Source organism: Solanum lycopersicum, chromosome 1 (genome assembly GCF_036512215.1).
Source record: "Solanum lycopersicum chromosome 1, SLM_r2.1".
Classification (NCBI taxonomy): domain Eukaryota; kingdom Viridiplantae; phylum Streptophyta; class Magnoliopsida; order Solanales; family Solanaceae; genus Solanum; species Solanum lycopersicum.
The window spans coordinates 58,853,273-58,864,207 of NC_090800.1; positions in this window are offsets into that span (position 1 = coordinate 58,853,273).

Genomic DNA, 10,935 nt, shown 5'->3' on the forward strand with positions numbered 1-10,935 from the left:
TATTGATGATATATTGGTATACTCAAAGAGAAAGAAGGAACATGAAGAGCATTTCAGAATGGTATTGGAAATGTTGAGGGAGAAAAAGCTTTATGCCAAGTTCTCTAAGTGTGAGTTTTGGTTAGATGAAGTGTCCTTCTTGGGGCACGTGGTTTCCAAGGATGGAGTGATGGAGGATCCTTCTAAGATTGAGACAGTGAAGAATTGAGTAAGACCTACTAATGTGTCAGAAATAAGGAGCTTTGTTGGGTTAGCTAGCTACTACCGTCGATTTGTCAAGGGATTCTCTTCTATTGCTTCCCAATTGACGAACTTGACTAAGCAGAATGTTCCATTTGTATGGTCGGACGAATGTGAGGAAAGCTTTCAGAAGCTCAAGACTTTGTTGACTACTGCAACTATCCTTACCTTCCCAGTAGAGGGTAAGAACTTCATTGTTTATTGTGATGCATCCTATTCTTGTTTGGGTGCAGTACTAATGCAAGAGAAGAGTGTGATTGCTTATTCTTCAAGGCAATTAAAGGTGCATGAACGTAACTATCCGACCCACGACTTGGAATTGGCTGCGATAGTGTTTGCATTAAAACAATGAAGACACTATCTATATGGGGTTAAGTGTGAGGTCTACATGGATCATCGTAGCCTTCAGTATGTCTTTACTCAGAAAGATTTGAACTTAAGACAGAGGAGATGGATGGAGTTACTAAAGGACTATGATATCACTATCTTGTATAATCCGGGGAAGGCGAATGTTGTAGCGGATGCTTTAAGTAGAAAGGCGGGAAGCATGGGAAGTCTAGCTCACTTGCAAGCTTCTAGACGCCCACTGGCTAGAGAGGTTCAGACTCTAGCTAATGACTTGATGAGATTAGAAGTAAATGAGAAGGGACGATTGTTGGTTTCTGTGGAGGAAAGATCTTCCTTTCTTGACAAGATTAAGGGAAGACAGTCTGATGATGAGAAACTGCGCAGAATTCAAGATAAGGTACTGCGAGGAGAGGCTAAGGAAGCACAAATTGATGAGGAAGGTGTTTTGAGGATCAAGGGAAGGGTATGTGTACCCCTTGTCGATGGTTTGATCAACACTATTCTGACAGAGGCTCATAGTTCAAGGTATTCTATACATCCGGGTGCAACCAAGATGTATCGTGACCTAAAACAACACTTTTGGTGGAGTAGAATGAAGCATGATATTGTTGACTTCATTGCCAAGTGTCCAAACTGTCAACAAGTAAAATATGAACACCAAAGGCCCGGAGGAACACTTCAGAGAATGCCCATTCCGGAATGGAAGTGGGAAAGAATTGCAATGGATTTTGTGGTTGGTTTTCCAAGGACAATGGGTAAGTATGACTCCATTTGGGTGATTGTTGATAGGTTAACTAAATATGCTCATTTCATTCCGGTAAAGGTGACTTACAATGCAGAGAAGTTAGCCAAGATCTATATCTCAGAAATCGTTCGATTACATGGGGTTCCACTATCCATCATATCAGATAGAGGTACGCAATTTACTTCTAAGTTTTGGAAAACATTGCATGCGGAATTAGGTACTAGGTTGGACGTTAGTACTGCGTTCCATCCTCAGACCGACGGTCAGTTTGAAAGGACGATTCAAGTGTTGGAGGATATGCTTCGTGCATGTGTCATAGAGTTTGGTGGCCATTGGGATAACTTCCTAACCTTAGCGGAGTTTTCATACAATAATAGCTATCTCTCAAGTATTGATATGGCCCCATTTGAAGCATTGTATGGGAGGAGATGTAGGTCTCCCATTGGTTGGTTTGATGCATTTGAGGTTAGGCCTTGGGGTACTGACCTTTTGAGGGATTCGATAAAGAACGTGAAGTCTATTCAAGAAAAGCTTCTAGCGGTGCAATGTAGACAAAAAGAATATGCAGATCGAAAGGTTAGAGACTTAGAGTTCATGGAGGGTGAACAAGTCTTGTTGAAAGTCTCACCAATGAAAGGGGTGAGGCGGTTTGGAAAAAGGGGTAAATTAAGTCCAAGGTACATTGGACCATTTGAAGTACTTAAGCGAGTAGGAGAGGTGGCTTATGAGTTAGCCTTGCCTCCAGGGCTGTCCGGAGTACATCCAGTATTCCATGTGTCGATGTTGAAAAGATACCATGGGGATGGAAACTACATTATCCGTTGGGATTCAGTTTTGCTTGATGAGAACTTGTCTTATGAGGAGGAGCCTGTTGCTATTTTAGATAGAGAAGTTCGCAAGTTGAGGTCAAGAGAGATTGCATCCATCAATGTGCAATGGAAGAATCGACCCGTTGAAGAAGCCACTTGGGAGAAGGAGGCGGATATGCGAGAAAAATACCCACATCTGTTTACAGATTCAGGTACTCCCTTCCGCCCTTGTTTTCCTTCTATTGATCGTTCGGGGACGAACGATGGGTAAATTGGTATCTATTGTAACGACCTGTTTAGTCGTTTTGAGCAGCATATTTTATTCTGGAAAAACAGGCTGAGGCGACGGACCCAACGACGGACAGTCATGGGCACGACAGACCGTCGCAGGGTCTCGTTTCAAAACACTTAGAAAAATCTGAAATTGGGTATTGAAAATCGACTCTCTGAACTTCGTAACGGAGTGGCAGGACGGACCGTCACAGGTGTGACGGACCGTCACAGGCCATTCACCCAAAATCCAATTTCTGAACTATGCGACTGACAGCAGGACAGACCGTCGCAGGCGCGACGGCCCGTCACAGCTTGCGTAATCCAAGTTGGAGTCGGATTTCTGGTTAAGTTTTAAGGTACGTTTTGTTAATGATGATGTCTTGGTATAAAAGAAGGTTGATGAACTGGAAATTAATGAGATTAGAGGATCGGGTGTAACGAACCGACACGTAGTATTAGGGGATCAGAGTGTCACGTTCCGACACCAGGATAGTATTAGGGGATCGGAGTGTCACGTTCCAACACCAGGATAGTAGGGGATCCGAGTGTCATGTTTCGACACCAAGATAGTAAGATGAATGAATATTGAGGGGATCGGAGTGTCACGTTCCGACACCAGGATAGTAAAGAGAATGAATCTTGAATTATGCTAATATACTGAGATTTAAAGAACCTGTTTCCCAAATGAATATGGTGTGGACGCTTGAGTACTCATAGATGTTCTTGGTGTTGTGGCCAATGGTTATGATACTTGTTGTTGACACCTATTAAGTATCTGGTTGGTTTTATGTTATTATTCGATATATATTGCTTTCTATTTTGAGTTGGCCGATGATACCTACTCAGTACTCGTGCCTTGTACTGACCCCTACTTGTAATTTTCTTCTTTGTTATGTGTGAAGTGCAACAAACATGCCATCAACTTCAACTCGTCCTCAAATCTAGCCAGTCTTCATCACGTCAGATTTCACGGTGAGCTATTGTTCCTTGCTCGGACATGATTCTCTCTCATTCATGTCTTGATGTAACGACCTGTTTAGTCGTTTTGAGCAGCAGATTTTATTCTGGAAAAACAGGCTGAGGCGATGGACCCAACGACGGACCGTCGTGGGCACGACGGACCGTCGCAGGGTCTCGTTTCAAAACACTTAGAAAAATCTGAAATTGGGTACTGAAAATCGACTCTCTGAACTTCGTAACGGAGTGGCAGGATGGACCGTCACAGGCCATTCACCCAAAATCCAATTTCTTAACTATGCGACGGACAGCAGGACGGACCGTCGCAGGCGCGACGGCCCGTTACAGCTTGCGTAATCCCAGTTGGAGTCGGATTTTTGGTTAAGTTTTAAGGGGCGTTTTTTACTATTCTTGCCTTAATTATAAAGTTCGTGGGTTTATATTAATAACTCAAATTCTTGGGGGTTAAAAGAGGTAACCCTAAGTTAATTAGTGGGGTATTATTGCCATCTTTTATTCTTAATTATATACTAATTAGGGTAAAAGAAAGAGGGTTTGAATAAGAAAATAGAAAGAACAAGAAGGGAGAGAGAGAAACGATCGAGAAGAAGAGGAAAACACCAAGCTTTGAGGATTAACTTGCTTGATTTCAATTATTCGGTGGAGGTAGGTTATGGTTTTCATGCTTTCATAAGTAAACTCTTAATAGTGAATGATATGTATTGGTAGCATTGTAAACCCTACTATATGCTTAATGGTATGTTTGCATGAATATGATTATGTGATTGTGATAAGATAAGCATGATGAAAATATTGAATCCCAAATCTTGAAAAGAAACTTTAATATACATTATTAATGATGAGGCCTTGGTATAGAAGAAGGTTTGATGAATTAAAGTAATGGGATTGATGATGCCTTGGTATAGAGAAGGCTTGATGATTTACAGAATGATATTAGTGGATCGGAGTGTCACATTTCGACACATATTATTAGTGGATCGGAGTGTCACGTTCCGACACATAGTATTAGTGGATCGGAGTGTCACGTTCCAACACATAGTATTAGTGGATCGGAGTGTCACGTTCCGACACATAGTATTAGTGGATCGGAGTGTCACGTTCCGACACATAGTATAGGGAATCGGAGTGTCACGTTCCGACACATAATATTAGTAAATTGGAGTGTCACGTTCCGACACATAGTATTAGTGGATCGGAGTGTCACGTTCTGACACATAGTATTAGTGGATCGGAGTGTCACGTTCCGACACATAGTATTAGTGGATCGGAGTGTCACGTTCCGACACATAGTATTAGTGGATCGGAGTGTCACGTTCCGACACATAGTATTAGTGGATCGGAGTGTCACGTGCTGACACATAGTATTAGTGGATCGGAGTGTCACGTTCCGACACGTAGAATTAGGGGATCGGAGTGTCATGTACCGACATATATAGGGGATCGGAGTGTCACGTATTGACACATATAGGGGATCGGAGTGTCACGTACCGACACATATAGGGGATCGGGTGTCACGAACCGACACGTAGAATTAGGGGATCGGAGTGTCACGTACCGACACATAGCAGTAGGGGATCGTAGTGTCACGTACCAACACAAGAGGAAGAAAGATAATGAATCTTGAAAGATGATAATATACTCAACTTAATAAACTTAATTCCCAAATGAGTATGGTGTTGAGGCTTTAGCCCTCATGGATGAACTTGATGGTACTTATTGATGATTATAGTACTTCTTCTTGCTACATGTTGAGTTTTATAGTTGATTTACGATAATATTTGATATATACTGTTCCCTATTTTGAGTTGGCCGATGATATCTACTCAATACCCGTGTTTTGTACTGACCCCCACTTTTATGTTTTTCTTCTTGTTATTTGTGGAGTGCAGCAAACGTGCCGTCATCTTCGACTCAACAGTAACTCAAGCCAGTCTTCGTCACACCGGATCTTCAGGGTGAGCTAACGCTTCTAGCTTGGATTGGATCTTCTCCTTCATGTCTTGATGCCTTGAACCTCCGGCATGGACTAGCTTCTTATGTATTTTTAGCTTTTAGAGTACAGTTAGTTTAGTCATTTGATCGTAGATGTTCTTGTGATGATGACTTCCAGATTTTGGGGAATAATAGATGTTGAATTTTAGTTAATGAATTGGTCTTTATTTAATGAGTTTAAGTCTTCCGCATTACTTTCTGTGATATTATATTGAAATGTTAAGGTTAGATTGGTTTGTTCGCTCACATAGTAGGGTAAGTGTGGGTGCTAGTCGCGGCCCGGATTTGGGTCGTGACACTTGATGTCCTTGAAGTTCGGACATGGACCATCTGGTTACTTATTTTAGCTTCCTAGATACTCTTAGATTAAGTAATTTGAGGATAGGATGTTGTTGTGATGATGACTTCCAGATTTTGGGAATAAGAAGTTTTAAATTTTAGAAGTTATTTATTGGTTATACTTATGAGTTTTAAGTCTTTTGCATTATATTCTGGTTATTATGGTTGAAATGTTAGGGTTTAGATTGGTTAGTTCACTCACATAGTAGGATAAGTGTGGGTGCCAGTCGTGGCTCGTTTTGGGTCGTGACAAAATTAGTGGGATATAATGTATTCGGAGGAGTAAGAATATTTTCAGAGGATTTGAGCATTGGATTTACAGATAAGTAACTTCACCCATTTTTCTTTTATTATGGTAATATATAATGTCACAGGATCATCAGATTGAATAAAAACTAATGAATAAAACTTGAGAAAAGAGTATGTGAATGTTCAACTCGAATGTGATTATAAAATATTATTTTGTGGTTTTGAGTTTTGTAATGAGTGCGGTTGATTTTTATACTAAATGATATGATAAGTTCCATGGACAGATGATCAAAGATAAACTAAGATATGTGGATTCACAAAAATTTTCAAGATATGAGTTCATAATTATAGATAAAAGGATTGGGTTGCACATTTAGATTCAAAATCTGTGATTTTCTTTGTGAGTTTAGGTTTGTGGTATATTTTTTTCAAGGCATGGATTTGTAAGGTAAGAAATGATCGATCACATTCAGTATAACACACTTTTAATGACTTAAATATAATTTTAGTTGTAAACTAGATTACTTTGGAATATTATACCTAAGGGGGATTTCACATAAAAATGTCATGGATTGTTGGTTAAATGATAAGATTAGTAAGAAGTCAACCAAATGAATAAGAGTTTGGTGTATTAAAGAGATCAAGATATATTGAATTTTATTTCATGGGAAGAATTTAAGAAAAGTGAAGGATCAAGACCTCACGTATAAACCCTGATTGTAGTTGAAAGATTTATTGATATTTTCGTATGAATATATATATATATATATGACTGAGAGATGTGAACTTCTTCGGTAGTAACTCACTTAGAGTTTATCAGTGACTTTATGAAGATTAGATTTTTTTTGGGTGACAAACAACGCCAATTGGAAGATTCTATATTATTATGTGGGGCTAGATTTTTCAAATTATGATAGGTAACTTATAAGTGTTGAACATTGTTGACCTACAATTTTCCATGATTAATGAGATTTTCGAGGAAATTGAAACTACTTTCTTGATGGGATGATACAAACTATTATGATGTTTTACATAGGCATTTGACCGTGATCAGAAGATATAATCTTATAGTATATCGAATTATTGGAGTGGGCAAGAATTTCATATGTTTTTGTATGAGATATGTGATGACTTTGAATGTTTGTTGAAATTTGGCATTTGAAAGATTACGTTGATTTGACATTATACGTGATTCAATAACTTTATATTGTTGGAAAATGCTTTTATATTTGAAACTAGTGTTAGTCTTGGGTGGGACCTGTATCTGTCATCAAATGCTTATTTCGAAAGAGAGAACATCATAGTTTTACAATTTGAAGGCGATAATGTATTTGATAAAAATACATTAATACTATTAACAGTGTGAGAGTAAGGTAAATGACTTGTTTAGTTATGATGCTTGTTGGTTTTAAGAGCATACATTCAATGGAGTAATTGAGAAGTACGTGGGGTTCGATGAATCTAGTATTTCTAATATTGTAATGGGGTCAGTTTCTTAGATTGTTGGTAGCTAAAAAAAAGTTAAGAGTCAAATGAAATAATTTTATTTGTATGGGCATTATGGAGAAAGTATCTAGTGTTATTCAATCTTGATTCCGTATATTCTTATGTTGACCACCTACTTCGTTTGACATTATTTGGAGTATTTTTCGTTGCATATGTCCACATGTTTTCATCTGATGGATCGGATGTACCGATCCTCTTGTTCCTCTTAATAGTGTAGGAGCCTTTGACAGATATGGTCATTTTATTTATGATAATTTGGCGTTGTTGAAATAGTTTAAGTATCTCAATATGTATATAGACACAACCTTTATTATGAGAACTTATAGAAGAGCTTCCGTAAATAGTTACATTTATTTTAGAGTGTTGTTAGAGGTTTTATATTCATGGGTGTATCATTTGCTAGGTGTTTACTCGACAACTTTCTTCTTTGGGTTGGATAAGTTTGATTCTCTCTTAATGAGTACTCGATGTCTAGAAATACATCTTTTTATGACTTAAGTTCAAGGAAAGATTGTATTGTGAGAAGGAAAACTTGAAAATAAAAGTGATCTTTTCTGCATTATGTGTGTCTCGTGGTTGATTCAGGCTAACTCATAGTTGTAGCCAATTTTGATTCAGAAGGTTATCTTGGTTACGTCAGATAAGAGTTATCTTGATTGGTGTGTTATGGTCTAGTGAGTTTCGGTTCGTATGGGGTTCATGGGTTAGTCTATGACTTGGTAATCACTTCTAATTAAAATATTTTCTAAAATTTGGTTCGAATTTTCAGTTCGTGATAGTTAATCTTGATGGAATGGTCCTAAGTATGACTTTAGTCTGAAAGTCATACATTAGCTCTTGGTATCCCCTAGTATTTGATTTTGTTTTACTTTATGTTCGAAGACAAACATGGTTGTTAGTGGTGGATAATGTAATGATCCTGAAGGTCATTTTCGAAATATTAAATATTCATTTAACTAGAGTTGATTAATTGATGGGTAATTATTGACAAATAACTTAACCGATAGTTAATGGGCTAAAATGTTAAACTTATTTAAGATCTTATACCACTTAGCCCATATATATATATATATGTATATATATATATATATTATATTAAATATATTAGTAAAATTTTATAATTTTTAGATCATATTTGATTTATTAATTTAGGGAAAATAAAATGAGGAAAAGACGACGCCACAAGACTATACGAAAGTTGCAAGTATTATAAATCCTTTCAAAGTTTTTTTATTATTTTCTTTTATGAAAAATAATTATTGGTTGGATGATTGCTTAGTGTTAATTTTATATTTATTGTTAGAATAATCGAAAGGAGAAAAATACAAAACTTGTCATGAATGTTTTTTTAAAAAATAAAATAAAATAAAGTTTGGGTATGATGATTTGTGTTGCGTGGGTCCCTGGGGAATTTGTGACTATTTTCAAAGAGCAATTAATGTATGGATAATAATTAGAAATATTTGTTGTAAGTTTAAGGTGTATATATTATTTTATGTTTGATAAAAGAAGCCAGTGTGTTTTCTGGAAATTTAGGGCAAAGTGTTGGAGATTATTTGTGTGGTGAGGGAGGAATATATACAAATAGTATTACCTTTTGTCAAAGTAACTGTGCATTCTTCGTGATGGAATTAATTTTCCATGATTAGATTAAATTTGGATAATTATTTTATAATAAAATTAAAGTTGATTGTATTGTGTTTAAAGAATGGTAGGAAAGTTGTTTTCTGTACCGATTTAAACTACTGATTTCTCATTTTCATTAGGGTCCATCTTTTAGTGTGTTATATTATATGAAAGCTATTAGGGTTGTAGTGTTTGGAGGAATTACGACTTAACTCTAGGTTTGAATTTGAGAAATATTAGAGTTGAAATATTAATTGACATCAAGATTAGGAACATAACTATAAATTCGAGGCGAGTTATTGACTTGACACATAGTAATATGGGTGTTTTTAGTTTTGAAATCTTACTGTGGTTAATTATTTGACTCGATTGGTTTGAGTTGAAAGTTTAACAAATGGGAAAGGCTCAAGTCACGAAGTTAATTGTTATTGTTTTCAGGCAAGTGGATTTCTAAACTTTTGTTAAGTGTATGAAATGCGTGTATTTCCTTGTGGTATATGTTTTGGGAGTAATGGGATTGGTTATGGGTTGACTTGTCCACATTGTTTAATTCTAATGATGAAAAAAAATGATAACAAAAGGCAATGTGATCAATTGTTTATGTGTGATGTGTTGAGAAAGGGTTAATGACTTGTTGAATCATTGTTGATGTGACTTCATGTTTGTGTGGTTGTGAAGTGTGCGATATTATGGAAATGGTCATCTCCTCATCATTTGTGTGAACTTGTCATCTGCATTATTCTGAGGTATTAATTGTTACAAGTGTTATGTGCATTGAGAAAGAATGAGTAATTAATTGGATGTACCATTTCGAGGGACATATCGCACGCCTGATGGATACTATATTTCGAGGGACGTGTTGAGCGTAGTGATTGTTACCATTATCGAGGGTCGTGTCATGCGCCGCGACAGATGCATGGACAGATATGTTCCCCATGGGGCCCGAACTGAGAGACAGCGGGTGTGTATCACTAGGTCAGACATGCATCATTATACTTGACATTCCATTCCAATGCATTGCACATTCATATCATTAGTGAACTTGATATCGTGTTTTGCTGCTCTTCTGATTGCCTTTCTGCGGAAACTGTGATTGATCAATAATGAGCTTGTTATTGCGTATATATAATTTGTTAAAGTATTGTTGTTGAGGATATGTAATTTGTTGAAGTGTTGTAGTTGAGGATATGTAATTTATCTAAGTGTTGTTATTGATCTACGTGCTATGTAAACTGTGAGATGTTAGGTTGGCTTGATTTTAATGCAGGTTGTAGTTGTGGAGGTTCAGTTGGGGGTGGTAGGAGTACCCGTATTTCATCCCTTTTGCTAGTTGTTAGAGTTTTACTTGCTGAGTACCATGTGGTTTTGTACTCAACCGTAGCTTCTACAAAATATTTTGTAGGTTATGAGCCTGGATTTTTGTTGTACTTCTCATTTATCTTCTTTTCCGAGGCTTCTTGGAAATTTGTGAGGTAGCTATTTCCATCTCAGCAGACATTCTTCTCCTTAATTATGATATTGTTATATTCTTGAGACAAGTTCATTTGAGACTTGAGTTTTCTTTTGAGTCAATTGTAATATTTTAGAGGCTTGTACACATGACTACTAGGTTTTTGGGTTTTTATTAAGTTACTTAATTTTTATTCCCGCACTTGATTGTAATGGTTGAGTTTTAGGCTGACTTGTCTTGGTGGGATAAGATGAGTGCCATCACGTCCATTTTTGGGTTGTGATAGGTATTCTATGACTAGAGGTCATTCTATTTCTTATATGTGTCACGACCCGTTCATGTAATTATGTATAAGTCAATGGGGGGAAGAAACATGTGCT